Source organism: Terrapene carolina, unplaced genomic scaffold (assembly GCF_002925995.2).
Source record: "Terrapene carolina triunguis isolate 2854851 unplaced genomic scaffold, T_m_triunguis-2.0 Scaffold211, whole genome shotgun sequence".
NCBI classification, from domain to species: Eukaryota; Metazoa; Chordata; order Testudines; family Emydidae; genus Terrapene; species Terrapene triunguis.
In genome coordinates, this window is record NW_020664562.1 from 8,847,117 (window position 1) to 8,868,136 (window position 21,020).

The following is a 21,020-nucleotide window of genomic DNA, read 5'->3' on the forward strand; positions in this document are numbered from 1 at the left end:
ACCCCATCCTGGCGGCGCCCACCCCGAGTCCACTCACTGGTTTTGCTCGGCTTGGGCTGCTGCAACAGGGAGGAGCCACCTTCCGGAAGCACTGGAGAGCCAGTGTGTCCCGCTTGCGGCGGTGGCAAGCCTCAGCCATGGAGGAGCCGGCGCGACGCAGGGGGGCAGCAGCCCTGCAAAGGCGGCGGCACCGCTAGCGGGGAGCAGCCACGCCCCCGCCCCTCCTGCCCAGGCTACAGCCCGACGCCCCCCCCCGGGGGGGCTCCTGCAGGCTGCAGCAGATGCATGTGGGCGCCAGCCCCCATGTGCCCCCCGGCTCTCCCCTTACCTAAGGTTACCATATTTCAACAATCAAAAAAGAGGACGGGGGGAGAGCCCCACCCTACCCCCATCCACTCCCTCCCACTTCCCACCCCCTGACTGCCCCCCTCAGAACCTACAACCTCCCCCCTGCTCCTTGTCCCCTGACTGCCCCCTCCTGGGACCCCCCCCTTAACTGCCCCCCTAGGACCCTACCTCCTACCTGTCCCCTGACTGCTCCAACCCTTATCCACACCCCTGCCCCCAGACATACCCCCGGGACTCCTACGCCCCATCCAACCACTCCCCGCCCCCTGACAGGACCCCCAGAATTCCCAACCCATCTAACCCTCCCTGTCCCCTGACTGCCTCGATCCCTCTCCACACCCCTGCCCGCTGACAGGCCCCCCCGAGCTCCCAACCCATCCAACCCTCCCCCTGCTCTCTGACTGCCCGCCAGGACTCTCCTTACCATGCCCATGCCGGTCAGACGCTGGCTCCATGTGGAGGCAAAACATGCTGCCGGGTGCACAGCCCCTCCCCCGCAGAGTGCTGAGGCAGCGGGAGGGACAGCGGTGGCTCACATGCCCAGGAGCTGCAGAGCCCGAGCATGGCCAGGGGATAGCTGGGGGGTGCATGGGGGCCGCCGCCCGCATTTATCTGTTGCAGCCTGCAGGAGCCCCCGGGGGGGGGGGTGCCAGGCCACAGCCTGGGCAGGAGGGGCGGGGGGCATGGCTGCTCCCTGCTAGCGGCACCGCTGCCTTTGCAGGGCTGCTGTCCCCCTGCGCTGTGCCAGCTCCTCCATGGCTGGGGCTCACCACCCCCGCAAGCCGATGCTCTGGCTCTCCGGTGCCTCCAGAAGGCAGCTCCTCCCGGCCGAGCCAGGGCACCGCTTTTTGGTGCCCCCAACCATTTGGTGCCCTAGGCGACCGTCTAGTTCGCCTAGTGGTTGCACCAGCCCTGCCTAGCAGTCCACATGTCACCTTTCCTCCTGGGCAGCCAATCTCAGATTTTGGTTTCATGCTGTGGCCAGAACTTTCAAAATTGGGTGCCTAAAGTTAGGGTCCTAAATACATACTTAAGCATCCATGACATGATTTTGAAAAGGGCTGAATGTGTGCAGCTGCTAACTTCAGTGGATTTCGTGAGTGCTCAGATTGTTACATTTTTAGAAAATAAGTCAGATTCTGGATACCCACATAGCAGGGGGCTATTTATTACTTTGTAGCTGGTAAGTAGCTACAAGTCTGTAGCGGGAGAGTGATGGGAGGAAATCAAGTGCTATGTTAATAAAGTGTGCATGTGGAGGGGAAGTGACTTCAATGAGGTTACTTGCATGCTTAAAGTTAAGCATTTGCTTAAATGCTTTGCTGGATAGAGGCTTACTTTTGGTTTCTAAAGTGACCAATTTCCTCAAGAGTAAGCTAGTGCAAAAGCCATTCGAAGCTGCCATCATTAGCATGATGGAGAGCACCCTAAAATACAGAGCTCGCTCTCTCTTTCTAGGTTCTGGTATGTGAAGGGGTTTACAGACCCCATACTAAGGTTAAAAGAGTGTAGCCCAGTGGGCTAGCTTGCCTTTATTATATTCACTGCTTTCCATTATAGTCTGCTTTTATTCTATTCAGCAGTAATGCAGGGAACCTACAGACCTGTATCCTGTAAAACATTAGCTTCAATAAGTTAGCATAAGGCTTGAGGCCTATGAACTTTGAACAGATAAATTTTGAGCTGAAAATAGAGTATAAGGGGATGACCCCAAGTATGTTACCCAACCATAGGAGTGTCAGGGCAATGAATTGTTTTACATAACATATGCAGATTACATTTTACATTACATCCACAGATACCTAACCACAAGAGAGTGAATTGACATATATGACATATATGATAATAAGTGGAGATCATTGATATACTAAACTATATGAGACGGACACTCCAGCATTAGTCAAGTTAGGATATACAAATAAGGAAAAGGGACCGGGGGGGACCTCTACTGAATAGGCATCAAATGTACTGGCATCAGCGTTTCATCTTATAAAAGTTGCATCCCAGCCTAGGGACAGTAGGAGAAAGAGATGTAGTCCTTGGGAGGTGCCAGAATGATGGCCACTGGTGATGAGGGAGAAGGTGATGGTGATGAGGAAGATGATGGCTAACATTTCAGGTTGTTCTGCAAGGGATAGTGTGAGTATACGGATATGCAGATGTACACTCTGTAGTATCTCTGTCTAGCTTACTGCATTGGGGTGTTTGTGACTGCACTAAATGTATTGATAAACTGTTTGTAAATATAGAGGAGTTCCTGTAGTGTGAGTGGTGCAGCTGTGCACATCTGGGTTATCAACTACATAATCATTTGAATAATATCAGGCCTGATCTTGAGACAAGAACCTGCCAACCCTCAAAGTGACAACTGGGAATTCTTAGATAATTAATATAATTAATACATAATCTATAGATCAGGCTATTGGAGTAATAGAGCAGTACAGTAACTCCTCGCTTAACGTTGTAGTTATGTTCCTGAAAAATGCTACTTTAAGCAAAACGATGTTAAGCGAATCCAATTTCCCCATAAGAATTAATGTAAATAGGGGGGTTAGGTTTCAGGAAAACATTTTTTGCCAGACAAAAGACTATATTTTGCCAGACAAAAGACTATACACACACACACACACACACAGAGTATAAGTTTTAAACAATTTAATACTGTACCCAGCAATGATGATTGTAAAGCTTGGTTGAGGTGGTGAAGTCAGAAGGTGGAAGAGGGTGGGATATTACCCAGGGAATGCCTTACCACTAAATGATGAACTAGCACTCGGCTGAGCCCTCAAGGGTTAACACGTTGTTAATGTAGCCTCACACTCTACAAGGCAGCACGAATACAGGGAGGGGAGACAGCATGGCAGAGAGACACAGAGACACACACCGTGTGTGTGAGACAGAAAGACGGGCATTGTCCCTTTAAGTACGCTGACCACACTCTAAGTACATTGCCTTTTTAAGTAGATCAGCAAGATGAGACAGCAGCTGCTGCCTGCAAGCTCCCTCCGTCCTGAGGGTGCTCTGTGGAGATGGCCCGTTGGGGTAAAGGAGTGAGGGAAGGGGACACCCTCACATTAGCACCCCAGTTTCCCCCCTCCCCCTTGCACAGCAAGCAGGAGGCTCCCGGGAGCAGCTCCAAGGCAGAAGGCAGGAGGAGCACAGGGCAGTGGGGGGAAGGACGGCTGAACTGCCCGGCAATTAGGGTGACCAAACAGCAAGTGTGAAAAATCGGGACAGGGGTGGGGGGTAATAGGAGCCTGTATAAGAAAAAGACCCAAAAATCGGGACTGTCCCTATAAAATCGGGACATCTGGTCACCCTACCGGCAATTGATAGCCAACTTAGGAGAGTGGGGAGCTGATAGGAGGGCTGTCAGTCCACCCTGGTTCCAAGCCCCCACCAACTAGCTCCAACGGGCTGCTCTTTCTGCAAGCAGTGGACAAAGCAGGCAGCTGCCAAACAATGTTATAAGGGAGCATTGCACAACTTTAAACGAGCATATTCCCTAATTGATCAGCAATGTAACAATGAAACAACGTTAACCTGGACGACTTTAAGTGAGGAGTTACTGTATTGAGTTGAGAAGGTCCCACCTCCTCGGTAACTGCCGGGGAGTCTCCTTATGGAAGACCTGGTTAAGAGGGAACTCTGGCAGTCAGGTAGGGGGAGAGTAAAGGAGAGACCAGCTGCAAGAACGCTGACAGGTGGTAGCTGTTGAAGCAGAGTGATCTACAGGAGAAGGACTGGGACTGTGAGTAAGACTTGGCTGAGGACCTGACACCACTCACTCTCTCTCCCTTCTCCCTGACTAGGAGGAGCAACTGGATGCTCAGAGTGAGCTGGGAAATCCCATCCCCCATCTGAGGCTCTGAATTACTGAGACTGTAAGGAGAAGACAGGAAAGGCGAAGTGCCCCAGGGGAGACTAATCTGGAGTGGTAGCCAGAAGGGATTCAGCCACCCTTGTGTCTCTCCCCTTGGGCCAGGTCGCCCTACCTTTCCTTCTCCCTCCCCCATCCCCCCACAGATGCCTGAGAGATCCTGGAAGACTTCTAGGGGAGGGAGGAGATGAACAGTGACTTGGCAGCCTTCTCCCCTCCCCACCAGCCCCGGACTGCCTGGAAGAGCCATTCCAAGATTCGGAGCTCTAGAAATAGATTTTGATGGAGAAGGTGAGAGGGTGGATTAGTCACATTTTAAAATTGAGGAAAAATTAATTTGTTCTCTTTAGCTACTTCAACCAAAGAGCTGCCACTTGCATTTCCTCTCCTGTATTTAAAATGTCCTTGCTGTGTCCTAGAGGGAATGAATTCCATTTGCTGCCACCTCTGCAATCTCAGGATTACCATACAACTTCACTGAGAGTACCTTTTGCAGGTATGTTTAGTCCACAGTATTGCACATTAACTTTGTAAATCCGTAAGTCATTTCCCACTTGTTTATTTCATAGTGGTGCTGTCCCCAAAAGATCCAATTTATGAGAGAGCTTTGCGGAAATGTACAGGGTGGTGTTTATAAGAAACTGAATCTTAACTGAGTTCTATTTAATAGACCTGTGGTCTTCAAGTAGAATTTGGGACCCAGTAAGTCTAGAATAAGAATCTGTATGTAATATAAACAAAAGGATGATCTGCCCCCCCCCACTGAAAAATGTGCATAAACTCCCATAGCTTCAAAAGTCAGGAGATCATGAAGTAAGGCTAATTTTGCTGACAGGGCCTAAGGCAAGTGATATTTTAAGCATCATCAATGTAAGATATTACCATTTGATGTTAGATTGTCCATAGAGACCTCACTTGCTCCTATTTGCAAGAAACCGAGCGAGAATGATTATACTAAGATACTATGCAGCATCCAAAAAGAGTGAAAGCTCTTTTCCCAAGCTCTTTCCCCTTTTGACTTCTTCAGAGAAAATGTTTAGAAATGCAGAGAATTAATTAAAAGGTGAATATGGGATGATACTAGCAGTCAGTGATCTTGAGGAATTATGAAGATGGGCAGGAAGAATCCAAACATTCATATGTAAACACGCACTACCAAGGGTATATCAAAAAGCTGTATCAAGAAAAGCAAAGGACAGACAATAACGTGTGAGAAGAACAAATAGTGTATGAGAGAGAGCTAGGGAGAGAAGGAATAGTGTATGCATATGATAATATATAGGACATATCACAGCATTCACATGGGCAGTGGCATTCTTAGAAATGTTAGTTAAACCTCACAACACTCCTATAAGGTACAATAAGTATATGTAATGGATCAGCAGCAGCAGAGATCAAACCTGGAACCTCTGGGTCACAAAGCATGATTTTGTACTGCCAGCACTAAAATATCTGACTCTATTAGCCTAGGTTAAAGCAGACTCATCATTCTCTATTTATGACTACCATTAGAGGGGGGACAGCACCATACTGAGTGGGTACAAGTTATGTACAATAGACAATACTATGCCCACTTTCCAGACAGGGCTCTGCCTCAGATTATGTGATCAGGCGGGGCACTGAAACACATGCTTAGCTGTAAGTGTGTAAGTAGTCTAATTAAAATCAATGGGACTAATCATGTGATAGAAGTAAATCATGTGTTTAAGTTCTTTGCTATGGGGTCAAATTGTGTTGGCCATGATCACACAGTGAGCCATTGGCAGAGTCAGCATTAGTATCCAGGATTCCTGGTCCTTTGCTCTAACCACTGTACTGCATTGCCTCCCTAACTGGATTGGTGAAATGGCTCTTACACTGTCTGTTGTGATCAGTTGACTTAAAATTCAGTGCTGCTAGTTGCTAAATCAATAAATCATCTTCGGTGCAATTCTATTGTTCACTTTGTTGTTAACAGAAAGTTTGGGCAGAGGAGGCAGACAGAAGAAATGGAACTATATCCAAACTTGTCTAGGTTGCTTTCATGTCCAAAATCCTTTAGAGGCTTCTGTTTTGTCCAAGTCTGTACTAGATTTTTATTTAACAATTTTTATGTCCATTTTCTTCAAGATACAGTAGTTAAAAGAATAGAGAAACAAAAATTTGCAGTAGCATTCATTACTTAATCCTGTCTTTCACCTGCCATCTTTGACCTCAATGGAGAAATTTGCCTCTGAAGTTTCTATCCCGGCTACCTTCCTTTTTACATTAAAGTAGTGCTTTAAAAGTCACCCTAACAATCTCAATATCCATGAAGGAACATTACTGTACTGTGACAAATTCATTACTTGATTCCTTTGTTGAGATAGGGAGTGAAAATATTCACGTGTTTTTCTAGGAATTTATCCTTTGAACAACTTAGTTATAGTCATAAAGGTTGTCTCTAATCTTCCTTTTTTTGTGGTGAGAAGAATGGCATAAAGTCCACCTAGTAGATATGCTGAATTGAGTTTATTGTAGTGTGGCCTCACCTGAGAACGAGTTTATAAAAGCAGGTTGTTACACTATCAATCACGGGGTCAGAGAGAGTATATAGTATCTTGAAACTGGAAGCTGTTTTCTATAGCACCCGTCTAAATGGCTCATATAAAGCCTTTGTAGTAACACACTTTATGGTGAATTTGTTAGGATAGCTTTTTATAAACCTAATGATGCAGTGTTGTGAGATCCCATATTATTTGTTTGCCAGGAATAAATGGCAGAAGGACTTGTAGTTTTGGTAGAAAATCTGTAGCATTCAATATGAGGTGACATAATAGTTTTGGAGGGGAAATTGTTTTTTAGAATTTTTTTCCGCTTTTCAACTGACTGAAATAACTGACCTTCAAAGCATAAAACTGGAATGTATGTGACAGTAAGAATTAATAAAAAGTCTAGCACAGTATAAGTTAGTTGGATGCTGATTAGTCTATAATTTTTTTATGCTTTATGGGCCAACTTAGCTGGTGTAAATCTGGATATCTCCATTGAAGTCAATGGATTTATACTGATTTTCACCAGCTGAGAATCTGGCCCTATATTTTTACTGGTTTATTGATCATACCATAATAGACTTTTTTTCGTGCAAGTTCATCAAGAGTTTTGGATAGGTTATTTTGGCAGATTAATTTGCCTGTCTTCTTTTCCCTAAGTGTGGGCTGTAAATATTGCCATTGTCATAAGAGCCCATGGGAAAAATATTAAATCACTTTTTGACTGAATATTGTTTTATGGTCCATTAAAATAGATTGATACTGGAGAATGTACACTCTGTTGAATAGATTGAGCTGTAACTTGTTTCTATATGCTGTATTTTGTGAAAAGAACAGGAGTACTTGTGGCACCTTAGAGACTAACAAGTTTATTTCAGCATAAGCTTTCGTGGGCTACAGCCCACTTCTTCAGATGCATATAGTGGAACGCACAGACAGAAGATATTTATACATACAGAGAACATGAAAAGGTGGAAGTACGCATACCAATTGTAAGAGGCCAATCAATTGAGATGAGCTATCAGTAGCAGCAGAAGAAAAAACTTTGAAGTGATAATCGAGATGACCCATAGAAGGTGTGAGGAGAACTTAACATGGGGAAAAAAAATTCAATTAGTGTAATGACCCAACCATTCCCAGTCTCTGTTTAGGCCTAAGTTAATTGTGTCTAATTTGCCTATTAATTCGAGTTCAGCAGTCTCTCTTTGGAGTCTGTTTTTGAAGTTTTTTTGTTGCAAAACTGACACCTTCAAGTCTGTCACTGAGTGATTAGAGAGGTTGAAGTGTTCTCCCACAGGCTTTTGAATGTTATGATTCCTGATGTCAGATTTGTGTCCATTTATTCTTTTGAGTAGAGACTGTCCAGTTTGGCCAATGTACATGGCAGAGGGGCATTGCTGGCACATGATGGCATATATCATGTTGGTAGATGTGCAGGTGAACGAGCCCCTGATGGTGTGGCTGACGTGGTTAGGTCCTATGATGGTGTCACTTGAATAGATATGTGGACAGAGCTGGCATCGGGCTTTGTTGCAAGGATAGGTTCCTGGGTTAGTGTTTTTGTTGTATGGTGTGCGGTTGCTGGTGAGTATTTGCTTAAGGTTGGGAGGCTGTCTGTAAGCGAGGACTGGTCTGTCTCCCAAGATCTGTGAGAGTGAGGGATTGGCCTCTTACAATTGGTATGCGTACTTCCACCTTTTCATGTTCTCTGTATGTATAAATATCTTCTGTCTGTGTTCTCTGTATGTATAAATATCTTCTGTTCCACTATATGCATCTGAAGAAGTGAGCTGTAGCCCACGAAAGCTTATGCTGAAATAAATTTGTTAGTCTCTAAGGTGCCACAAGTACTCCTGTTCTTTTTGCAGATACAGACTAACACGGCTGCTACTTTGTAACCTGTATTTTGTGAGTTTGTCATTTATGAATTGAGGCTAGGATTTTCAACCCGTTCTAAGGGAGTGAGATGCCCAGCTCCTATTGAATGCCATCTTCAGAACAGCTTTTTTCAGGTGCAAAAGTCTTAAGGTCTATGTAGTGATATTAGAATATTCATCTAGTCCAACCCCCTGCTCAAAGCAGGACCAATGGCCATTTTTTGCCCCAGATCCCTAAATGGCCCCCTCAAGGATTGAACTCACAACCCTGGGTTTAGTAGGCCAATGCTCAAACCACTGACTGCAGAATTCGTATTTGCTATAGTGGAAACTTACTCATGCAATATTTTTTCCCTCCATCCAGGTAGAGAACATATGTGCCATACATAAGGAAACCATTGCAGGAACATAGTGTACGGACCAGCAGGTGGTACGTTTGTCCTTGTAGCTCTGTGGGCATGTTACCCAGTAGCAGTATTTTTGACAGAACTGTTTTAGCAGATCTGCACTCCATACTGTACCATTTCATTTTGGGATTTCTGAAACACCTACCCCACAGTACCTAGTATTGTTGTTAGCAAGGAATTTCTGGTAACTTCCAAAACTTCCCTTATGAAATGGAATTAGGAGGACCAGTTAAATTTAAGCAGTTTTAACACTTCTTTTTTTTTTTTAAAGGTTGGGCACGCCCAGGCTTCACTCCAAATGGATAGACACATCTGCTATACCTTATATCTGAGATTGTCACTGGTATTAAGAGTTGGATAACATTGTACTTTGAAATTATCTGAAGCTACTAGATGTTAAATCGTAATTCTTTCACTAAGAAAGAATCACCCAGTGACATTTGTCAGGGATGGAATCAAATGGTACTTTTGCAAAAGCTTTGTATCATATTCCTGCAGGCTGTCTCATGGCAAGTAACATAAATATTACATTTTAATATGTTAATTATCCATGAAAATAGCTGCTTATGTGGTTTTCTAACTGGTACTTTGTTTTGTGATGAATCTTGTTATTAGGTTACATCAATCATACTGCATTATCTCATTCAGTGGGATGTGAACTGACACAACCCAGTATAATGTCAGCTGGAAACTGTGGAAGAAAAACAATTTTCTACGTAGGTCTAGTGATTTTGGAAAAAAAATTGTTTGACAGACACTATTGGAGTCCATTTTACTATTGGAATTTGTTTGAGTTGGGGGAATTAAACAAGTTAGATTTGCAACTAGTAGCACCACATCTGTGTGTTGGCAGCCATTCTCAGGAGTGTTGTGGAGAAAAGTACTTACAGTAACAACAGCAGCATGAAAAAATGAAGTTTAACTTAATTCTAAACTGGTACTTTTCCTTCACCCCAGTAGCCTCCCCTCTTGCCAGCTCTCAGGCTTTGTCCCACCTAATTATATTCACTCAGGGCCCAATGTTCACCAACATACACTGCATACTTGCAATTGCTTTATAATCAGACCAATGCAAATTTAGCCTCACTTTACAACAGCATTGCGGATAAGGATTCAAAACTTCCATGAACACGTAGAATAGAAATGGGCTGCCTCTTCAACCTGGAACAAATGGCACACTGGCCAACATAATTAGTCTTGATATTGTGTGATCTGGAGATGCTGATATTAAGTGCTATTCCATTTGAATTTACTAGTTCTGCGATCTGGGAAAACCCTATTCCCAGTGTTTTGGGCCTAATTTATTTTGGTGAATGGGAATCTGTTCACAAAATATTTACCTCAAAAGTCGACTCAGATTAGAGATTACTGGTTTCTCAATTTATTGTGATTTGAAGTTACCATCTAGTGGCAAATTACTCAGCTATTATCACAGTGATCAGTGAATATAAAAGCTGGAATTTTCAAAAGTACTCAGCATTAAGTCTATCTCTAGCCTTGCTGAAGCCAAATGGAATTTTACCATTGTCAACAAAGCTTCTGAAAATCCTACCCAAATTTTTTACTATCCTTGGCTTCATGCAGTAACTCTAACTAAGCATTTTGCTTTTAGGGGCTGTTTTAGGAAATTCCTCCACCCAAGGAATGGAGGTAAATCCATAATTAACAATGATGAAAGCTAGAAACAATCTTCCATGGGAACTCTACAAGCTATTGCTCTTTGCCTCCCTCCTTTTAAGTGTAAAGCTTAAAAAAATAGAGTGTGGGAGAAGCCTTTAGGTTTCAGTAGAGCTTACTGAAAATCAAACAAGACTTTGTGACCCAGGGACCTACTGTAGACATACCCTTACTACGAAATTAGGTCGATTTTATAGAAGTCAATTTTTATAAATCGATTTTATACAGTCTATTGCGTATGTCCCCACTAAGCACATTAAGTGAGCAGAGTGCGTCCTCACAACCGTGGCTAGCATCGACTTACGGAGCGGTGCACTGTAGGTAGCTATCCCACGGTTCCCACAGTCTCTGCCACCCATTGGAATTCTGGGTTAAGCTCCCAATGCCTGATGGGGCAAAAACATTGTCGCGGGTGGTTTTGGGTACATGTCATCAGTCGCCCCTCCCTCCATGAAAGCAACAGCAGACAATTGTTTCGCGCCTTTTTTCCATGCAGATGCCATACCACAGCAAGCACGGAGCCCGCTCAGCTCAGCTCAGCTCAGCTCAGCTCAGCTCAGCATCACCACAGCTGTTGTGGTGCTGCTGTCAGCAGATGGTGCAGTAGGACTGCTAACCATCATCATCCACCGCTCTCCTGGTGCCATGAATCCACCTCGCAGGTCCTCTCGTTGTTCTGTATAAATATCTAATCTCGTGGCATCCATCGTCATCCATCTGTTGCAACTCTGCTCTCCTGCAGACGCCATACCACAGCAAGCATGGAGCTCGCTCAGCTCACCGCTGCTGCTGTGAGCATTGTAAACACCTCGCGCATTATCCTGCAGTATGTGCAGAACCTGTAAAAGCAGGCGAGGAGGCGACAACAGCACGATCAGGATAGTGATGAGGACATGGACACAGACTTCTCAAAGCACGGGCCCTGGCAATTTGGACATCATGGTGGTAATGGGGCAGGTTCCTGCCGTGGAACACTGATTCTGGGCCCAGGAAACAAGCACAGACTGGTGGGACCGCATAGTGTTGCAGGTCTGGGATGAGTCCCAGTGGCTGCGAAACTTTTGCATGAGTAAGGGCACTTTCATGGAACTTTGTGACTTGCTTTCCCCTGCCCTGAAGTGCAAGAATACCAAGATGAGAGCAGCCCTCACAGTTGAGAAGCGAGTGACGATAGCCCTGTGGAAGCTTGCAACGCCAGCCAGCTATCGGTCAGTTGGGAATCAATTTGGAGTGGGCAAATCTACTGTGGGGGCTGCTGTGATCCAAGTAGCCAATGCAATCACTGAGCTGCTGCTATCAAGAGTAGTGACTCTGGGAAATGTGCAAGTCATAGTGGATGGCTTTGTTGCAATGGGATTCCCTAACTGGTGGGGCGATAGACGGAACACATATCCCTGTCTTGGGACTGGACCACCTTGGCAGCTAGTACATAAACCACAAGGGGTACTTCTCAATGGTGCTGCAAGCACTGGTGGATCACTAGGGATGTTTCACTGACATCAACTTGGGATGGCCGGGAAAGGTGCATGATGCTCGCATCTTCAGGAACTCTGGTTTGTTTGAACAGCTGCAGGAAGGAACTTTCTTCCCAGACCAGAAAATTACTGTTGGGGATGTTGAAATGTCTATAGTTATCCTTGGGGACCCAGCCTACCCCTTAATGCCATGGCTCATGAAGCCATACAAAGGCAGCCTGGACAGTAGTCAGGACCTGTTCAACTATAGGCTGAGCAAGTGCAGAATGGTGGTAGAATGTGCATTAGGGCGTTTAAAAGCGCGTTGGCGCAGTTTACTGACTAGGTTAGACCTCAGCAAAACCAATATTCCCATTGTTATTGCTGCTTGCTGTGTGCTCCACAATATCTGTGAGAGTAAGGGGGAGATGTTTATGTTGGGGTGGGAGGTTGAGGCAAATCGCCTGGCGGCCGATGATGCACAGCCATACACCAGGGCAATTAGAAGAGCACAGCTGGGTGCCCTGCACATCAGAGAAGCTTTGAAATCCAGTTTCATGACTGGCCAGGCTACGGTGTGACAGTTCTGTTTTTCTCCTTGATGAAAACCCGCCCCCTTGGTTGACTCTTCCCTGTAAGCCAACCACCCTCCCCTCTTCGATCACCGCTTGCAGAGGCAATAAAGTCATCATTGTTTCAAAATCATGCATTCTTTATTAATTCAACACACAAATAGGGGGAAAACTCGCAAGGTAGCCTGGGAGGGGTGGGTGAGGAGGGAAGCACCGGGTGGAGTGGTGGACGAGGGGAGGAGGGAAGGACAAGGCCACACTACAGTTCAAAGCTTATTGAATGACAGCCTTCTGTTGCTTGGGCAATCCTCTGGGGTGGAGTGGCGGGGTGCCCATAGCCCCCTCCCCCGTTCTTGGGCATCTGGGTGAGGAGGATATGGAACTTGGGGAGGAGGGCAGGCGGTTATACAGGGGCTGCAACGGCGGTCTGTGCTCCTGCTGCCTTTCCCGCAGCTCCACCAGACGCCTGAGCATGTCAGTTTGCTCTCCCATTAGCCTCAGCATTGCACCCTGCCTCCTCTCATCGTGTTCATTTAACTCTTTCCTGGACTCTGCCATTGTTTGCCTCCACGCATTTTGCTGAGCTCTTTCAGTGCAGGAGGACTGCATGAGCTCTGAGAACATGTCATCGCAAGTGTGTTTTTTTCGCCTTCTAATCTGCGCTAGCCTCTGGGACGGAGATGATAGGGGGAGCGTAGAAACATTTGCAGCTGCAGGAGGAAAAAAAGGGAGAGTAGTATTTAAAAAGATACATTTTAGAGAACAAAAGGAAGACTATTTCACACTGAATCAAGCAATTCACATTACATAGCACATGTGCTTTTGGTACAAGGTCGCATTTTGCCTCTTATATTGAGTGCCTGCCGGTTTGGTGTGAGACATCACACATGCTCAGCTGGGCAACGGAATTCGGCTTGCAGGCAGCCATGGTAAGGCAAAGGGTTTTGGCTTCTTCAATCTTCATAACATGTGGGAATGGTTTCAAACAGCAGCGCCCTCCTTTCCCATACCAAGCAAAGCCCGTTGAGTTGGCCATTTAAAAGGAGGGGCTGCGGTTTTAGGGTGAATGTGCAGCACAACCCAACCCCCCCCAATTCTCTAGGATGATTACTTCACCCTCCCCCCCCCCACCACGTGGCTAGTATCAGGGAAGATCCCTGTCAGCCAAACGCGAACAGTTCAGCATGAAAGGGCCTCCCCCAACCGCGTGGCTAACAGCAGGGATGATTTCTTTTCAGCCAAAGGCAAACAGCCCAGCAGGAACGGGCACCTCTGAATGTCCCCTTAAACAAATTTCCTGTATTTCAACCAGGTGACCATGAACGATATCACTCTCCTGAGGCTAACACAGAGAGATAAAGAACGAATATTGCTTGAATACCACCAAGCCCGGGCCCATTCGCTGGAATGCTTTGTTCTGCAATGATTCCAGACTACTTGCTACTGGCTTGTGTCCTATCACGGAGGATGGAATAAGGCTGCCCTCCCCAGAAACCTTCTGCAAAGGCCTTTAGAGAACCTCCAGGAGAGCTTCATGGAGATGTCCCTGGAGGATTTCCACTCCATCCCCAGACACGTTAACAGACTTTTCCAGTAGCTATACTGGCCTCGAATGCATCCCAAGTCTTCAGGGCAAATTAATCATTAAACACGCTTGCTTTTAAACCCCGTATTATATTTACAAAGGTACACTCACCAGAGGTGCCTTCTCCGGCTTCATGGTCCAGGAGCCTGCCTTGGGAGGATTGGGAAGGTATTGGCTCCAGGGTGATGAACAGTTCCTGGCTGCCAGGGAGAAGGGATTCTCTGCTTGCCTGCTGTGCGCTATCCTCAACCTCCTCCTCCTCATCATCTTCCCCATCCAAAAAATCCTCATCCCTGTTGCGTGAGACTCCCCCCTTGCAGGTGTCCACAGACAGTGGTGGGGTAGTGGTAGGGCCTCCCCCCCTGCTAAAATTGCATGCAGCTCATCATAGAATCGGCATGTATGGGGCTCTGACCCAGAGCGACCGTTTGCCTCCTTTGTCTTTTGATAGACTTGCCTGAGCTCCTTAATTTTCATGCAGCACTGCTGTGTGTCCCTGTTGTAGCCTCTGTCCATCATGCCCTTGGAGATTTTGGCATATATATTGGCATTTCATCTTTTGGAACGGAGTTCTGCCTGCAAGGATTCTTCTCCCCATACAGCAATCAGATCCAGTACCTCCCATTCAGTCCATGCTGGAGCTCTTTTGCGATTCTGGGACTGCATGGTCACCTGTGCTGATGAGCTCTACTTGGTCACCTGTGCTGATCAGCTCACCATGCTGGCCAAACAGGAAATGAAATTCAAAAGTTCCCGGGGCTTTTCCTGTCTACCTGGCCAGTGCATCTGAGTTGAGAGTGCTGTCTAGAGCGGTCACAATGGAGCACTCTGGGATAGCTCCCGGAGGCCAATACTGTCGAATTGCGTCCACACTACCCCAAATTCGACCCAGCGAGGTCAATTTTAGCGCTAAACCCCTCGCCGGGAAGGAGTACAGAAGTTGATTTTAAGAGCCCTTTAAGTCGACAAAACAGGCTTGGTCGCGTGGACGGGTGCAGGGTTAAATCGACCTAACGCTGCTAAATTCGACCTAAGCTCGTAGTGTAGGCCAGGGCTAAGAGTACTGTAGGCTGGGTGCCCATATCTGATTTTTGAGACTGTACATCTTTAAATTCAGTTAAGGCTTTGGAGTACTTTAAGCGAAACCAAAAACTATTGAGCCTGGAGCAGCTTCATGGGCCCAGATAATCCTATTATCTTATCCTATACCCATAGGGGATATATAATAATGAGACATCACCCAAAGCTCTTTAATCTAGCAGACAGAGGCTTAACAAGATCTAATGACTGGAAGTTGAAGCTGGACACGTTCACACTGGAAATAAAGCACACATTTTATACTACGAGGGTAAGTAAACATTGCAACAATTTACCCCAGGGGATATGGTGGATTCTCCATCACTTGAAATCTTTAAACCATGACTGGATAACTTTCTAAACACTGTATTCAGACAGAAGTTATGAAGCCTGATGCAGAAATTATTGGGAGAAAATTCTATGTTCAGTGTTACTCAGGAGGTCAGATTAGGTGATCATAATGATGCTCCTTTCTGGACATCATAACACAAAGTACCTATTATAATGGGATAAATCAGAATGATTTATGCAATGAATGCACACACTCACTCACTCTTCTGTATTTTGTCTGTATCCATCAAAACCTTAAAATATACGGTCCAGTTTCTGCCACCTACTAAGAAGTCCCTTACTTTGTAAATAGGATCCATTGAAATAAATGGGATTTCTCAGAGAGGAAGCTACTATTCAGCATCAATGAAGGAGGCATAATCTAGCCTTCTAATAAAAAGAAAATGCTAAACTTTATTCAAATTAATGAACTGACAGGGATAAATAGCATAAATTAAAATACTAAGCAGGACTTCTGAAAGGAATTTGTAGTACCATATTTTAGCATACACATCCTACATTTAATAATAATTATCTCATTTTTTACCTTGCAATTGCTCTACCATAGGCAATCGTTGAAACATATACATTTATCACTATTTCTTTTATTTTTATTTTTAAAATTTTTACTAAGATGCTTTTCTCATGAAGATGTTGAAATGGATTTAGAGACTTGGCTAAACTGATTTTTTTTTTCTTTAAACCTGATATTATAAGGTATATGTGTGTCTTTCTTCCCACCCCCAACTTGGACTTTCTCTCTCCCCCTAGACCAGTGTTTCCCAAACTTGGGATGCCGCTTGTGTAGGAAAAGCCCCTGGCGGGTCGGGCCGGTTTGTTTACCTGCTGGGTCTGCAGGTCCGGCCGATCGCGGCTCCCACTGGCCATGGTTCACTGCTTCAGGCCAATGGGAGCTGCTGGAAGCGGTGGCCAGCACATCCCTCGGCCCGTGCCGCTTCCCGCAGCCCCCGTTGGCCTGGAGCGGCGAACCGCGGCTAGTGGGAGCCGCGATCGGCTGGACCTACGGACGCAGCAGGTAAACTAACCGGCCCGGCCCGGCCCGCCAGGGGCTTTCCCTACACAAGCGGCGTCCCAAGTTTGGGAAACACTGCTCTAGACCATTCTTTTAGCAGGAGATTTTGTTACTCTCTGACTCCTTGTGATATTTCTTCAAATCCTGTGGCTTTTAAAGAGGGAAGCGAAAGAAGTCTTTGTGAAAAGTATCCTTTTCCCTTGAGATGCTGGCAACGACAAAATCTTCCCTTTTTTGTAGGAGTCAAAAATTTGAGGCACGGAACTTTTGTTCTTTGTTAAAACAAGACAAGAAACATACATGAAGTGCATCTCTGAATCTTCCTTTAAGGTTTTTGATATGGGGGAGTTGGGAAAGAATTCTCTTCCTTATTGACAGCCACAGAGAGAGAGAGTGAATGCTGCTTTAGAAGAACAAAGGGGTATGAAAGTCTCTCATGAATATTCTCCCCTCTTTCTGATAGTAAACCTTTCTTTCTATCTCATCCCCTTTCCCTCATATTTAGGGTGACAGCCTCATCAAAATGTGGATTGAAAATTTGTCTTAATCAAAGAAATTCATGCCGTGGCCCAATCCCTTTCATGAATATTTATTTACTTTCCAGTTGAAACTTCTTTACTCCTCTGAAAGGAAGTTAACAATATTAAACAGCCTCTTCTGACATCTTGATATCTTTGTTCCCTTCCTAACATAAATAGTGTTTCCTAAGCATATCAATGTTATCCTTAGCTGACCTCTGAAGACAAGCCTCTTGACATTTTATTATCCCACCTGGGGTTTAATTTGTCAGTCTAAAGCTGACTTTCATGCAAACATGAAGAGAAAAAATGCTAGCATACTTTAGTAAAATTAATTTTTGAGGTCAATGCTTTTCCGAAACTGGTTTTGCAGAAGGTACAGCAGAAGCTGTTTTCAGCCTTGGTCGAGTCTGAGAAGGGTTATAGTGTTTTACTTGGATTATACTTTTTCTTTTGAAAGTCTTTCTTGCTTTTTGGACCCATGAAATCTGTGTTTCCTTTTTGTAGCCGCTGCATTAGAGATGGTCTGGAGGCAGGATATCTAGCCTTGGTAATCCATCCTTTCTCACTAATGGTGCTAACCTAACCATGACCCAGCTGATATCTGAAATCATGTGGGTTATGTCAGTAACCAAACTAGATACCTGAAATGACTCTCTAGGTCTGGTCTGAGCATTGAATTATTAGTGAGCAAAAAAGCACTAAGAAGGCAAACATGTTTTTCTCCATGGATTTTCCTTATGGGTCTTATCCAAAGAGACCTGGGAGACACTTAAAAAACAAGAACTGCTAAAGGGCTTGATTTTTGTTTTCCCACAGACCCCAAAGGATTCATTGGACGTATCTTTCACCATAGGTGTCGACTTTTACTTTTCCCCCGGGGGTGGTCCTCTGCCCCGAGGCACCTCCCCACTCTGCCCCTTCCCCCAAGGCCCCACCCTTGCTCCTCCTCTTCCCAGCTGGCCCCCTCCCCCAAGGCCCTGCCCTCGCTCCACCGCTTCCTGATCCCACTCGGCCCCATCCCTGAGGCCCTCACCTGCTGCTTGCTGCTCTCCATTCTCCCCATACCCTTTCCCGAGCAACCAAACAGTTGTTTGGTGGCGTCCCCGATAAGCTGTTTGGCGATGCCCTTGAACAGCTGTGGCTGGTGGGTGCTAAGCACCCACTTTTTTTTTCCGTGGGTGCTCCAGCCCCAGAGCACCCACGGAGTCGGTGCCTATGTCTTTCACCAAATTTTGCATTCATTCTCAGGATTTCTCAGTGTCTCCAGTTTAGAAAGTAACTAAGAAAATATCTTGCTTTATTTTTCATGAGATGTACTTGGCTTGAAAGGTTCTGAGCAGAATGACCAGACCAGTAACATCATCTTAAGGTGAACATCTTTCCAGAAATGTGTGTCCTTCTAAAAGAAAGGTATAGTTTTTGCTTCTTGCTTTTAAAAGTGTAATGTTGAAAAGGCATTTCTCTTTCCAATAGTTCTACAGATTTGACTATGTATAGGAAAGTAACATTTCTCTACCAGTGTAGCACAGTTAAAATGCTCAAAGTGTTAAAAAAATAAATAAATAAATTATGAATCAAACCCCCCAACCCTATCAAAAAAAAAAAAAAAATCCATTGGCAAAACATCATTTGCTCAAAAAAATCATAAGGATTTAAAAATGCTTTTCAGTCCATTTATTTGGTACTGGAATTTTTAGCCTTTAGAGTTCCTGTTTTTCATGCTTTTCTCTGAAAGCATGAGGGCTAGAAATGTTTTTTTTTTTTTAATAAATGGAAGCTGAGATTCTCCCATAGTCACCTACTCCAAGAGCAGGAGCTACAGGAAAAGTGCCAAATATCCTGAGAGTTTGCAACACTGAATTTATACTCTTCAGTAATCTCTTTGCTGTCAAATTGTCTGCATATTTTTTTCATTAAAGAGGAGCATCTGTAAGTAGCAAGATGCGCAGTTATAGTGTCAGCACCTAATAAATCTGCTGTCTAATGTTATATTATCACCTGCCACAATATCCAATTGATGGAGAATGTTAACTAGAGAGGGGCTGAAACATCAAAGTTCAGATCTGGGATTTAATTTTCATAAAGTTCAGGTGGGTCCAGATCTACAGCTTAGTTTGGACCTATCTTTTAATGGAAACAAAAATGATGATAAGACTTCTGTCATGTGGAAAACGATGAGGGAGTAAAAAATGAAACTGATCTTTCCTATTGTGGTGTTCCAAAAATTTGAGAGGGGGAGTGTGTGTGTGTGTGTGTGTGTGACACACACAGTTTCAGGGCAACTGCACTGTATTGCCCCTCTGTGGTCCCTCGAGGGCATCGACTCTTGGCTCCCAGCCCCTCAGCTGTCAATCTCTTGGGTAAAGATCTGTATCTCTCTTGCTCCTAACTGGGATTTTTCTAGGCTGCACAGTTCCCTGCCTGCTGTGTTATTCTCTTCAGAGGCTATGAACAGTGTAATGGGATGCAATTATAAGTTACCACACAGCTCTTTATAAGCAAGCACATTTACTCTTAAAGGGCTCTGGTAGGTCTCAGTCCTTCAAAATCCACAACTGGGTTTTCTCTGTGGTTCTATGTTCATAACTGTCTCAGATTTAGAACCAGAACCGCCATGAGCAATTTGTCTTTCCTTATATAGCTTGGGCCTTTGAACTTGGCCTCATGTAACAGGTGATCAGCAAACAATGGCCCACTCCTCAGGGCATAGCTTCAAAAGGCTGGGGTTTTGCATAACCGGAGATGCGGAATTTGCATTCGCCTCCCCCTAGATATTCTCCAGGAAAACCACGTAACATGTTCCAAAAGTCCATCCTTGTCAGACACGCTGTTCAATGTAGTCCTTTGAGCCTCTAGGTCTCACATCTCCCCCTTCAAGAGATAACATACATCCTGGACCACAATAATACATAAACCATTCATTTAATACAATAACTTCAATGATGGTGTTTCTCGCTTCTCCCACTATAACTTTCTGTTCTCTCCTATCTTTCCTTCTTTCTTAATTTCTTCAGTCACTCTGGCCTCCTCTTTGGTTTCATGTTGTTAAACCTCCCTACTCACACTCTTCTGTTCTTTCCTAAGATCTCTGGGACCATCCCACTCTTTACAATATCCTGTCTTCTATACTTTTCTAAACACTCTTCACACCCCTATTCTCCTAGTCAACCATTTCATATTGTCTTCTGAATACTGACGAGTTTCTTGGCTAACTGATTATGATTATGTATTAATTTGTGTAGTGCCATAGATGTAAATGGTACTGTGCATATTCATTGGAAGACAATATATCTGCCGTGGGGAGCTTGCAATATAATTTAGATTGGTGTTGTACAAAAACAGACAAGAATCAAGCATAAAGTGCACCAGAGGTCATTTGCACTTTTTGTCCCTTTTTGGGTGGGTGGGGGGTAAAGCTTTTATGTTTTAGCTTTCAAAAATGAAAATTAGGAAGAGTTCAGGCTAAATTAAAGCATTTTGAGTTAATCAAATTATGTAATTTTAGAATGCCAGATCATTTGTTCTTTTTCTAATCGGATGTGTTCCTTTACTCCATGCTGAATGGTGCTTTATAAATGCCTAGAGACAATTTAATAGATAGAAGGGAATGTATATAGATTTGGTGACTTAGTCTTAACAATTGTCTCTTAAATTATGTGGATATAGCAATGTGTTATCTCTTTTTGCTAATATAGTTCTGCATATTTTTACACCCTGTCTGACATTCTATCAATATTCCATCTGAATCT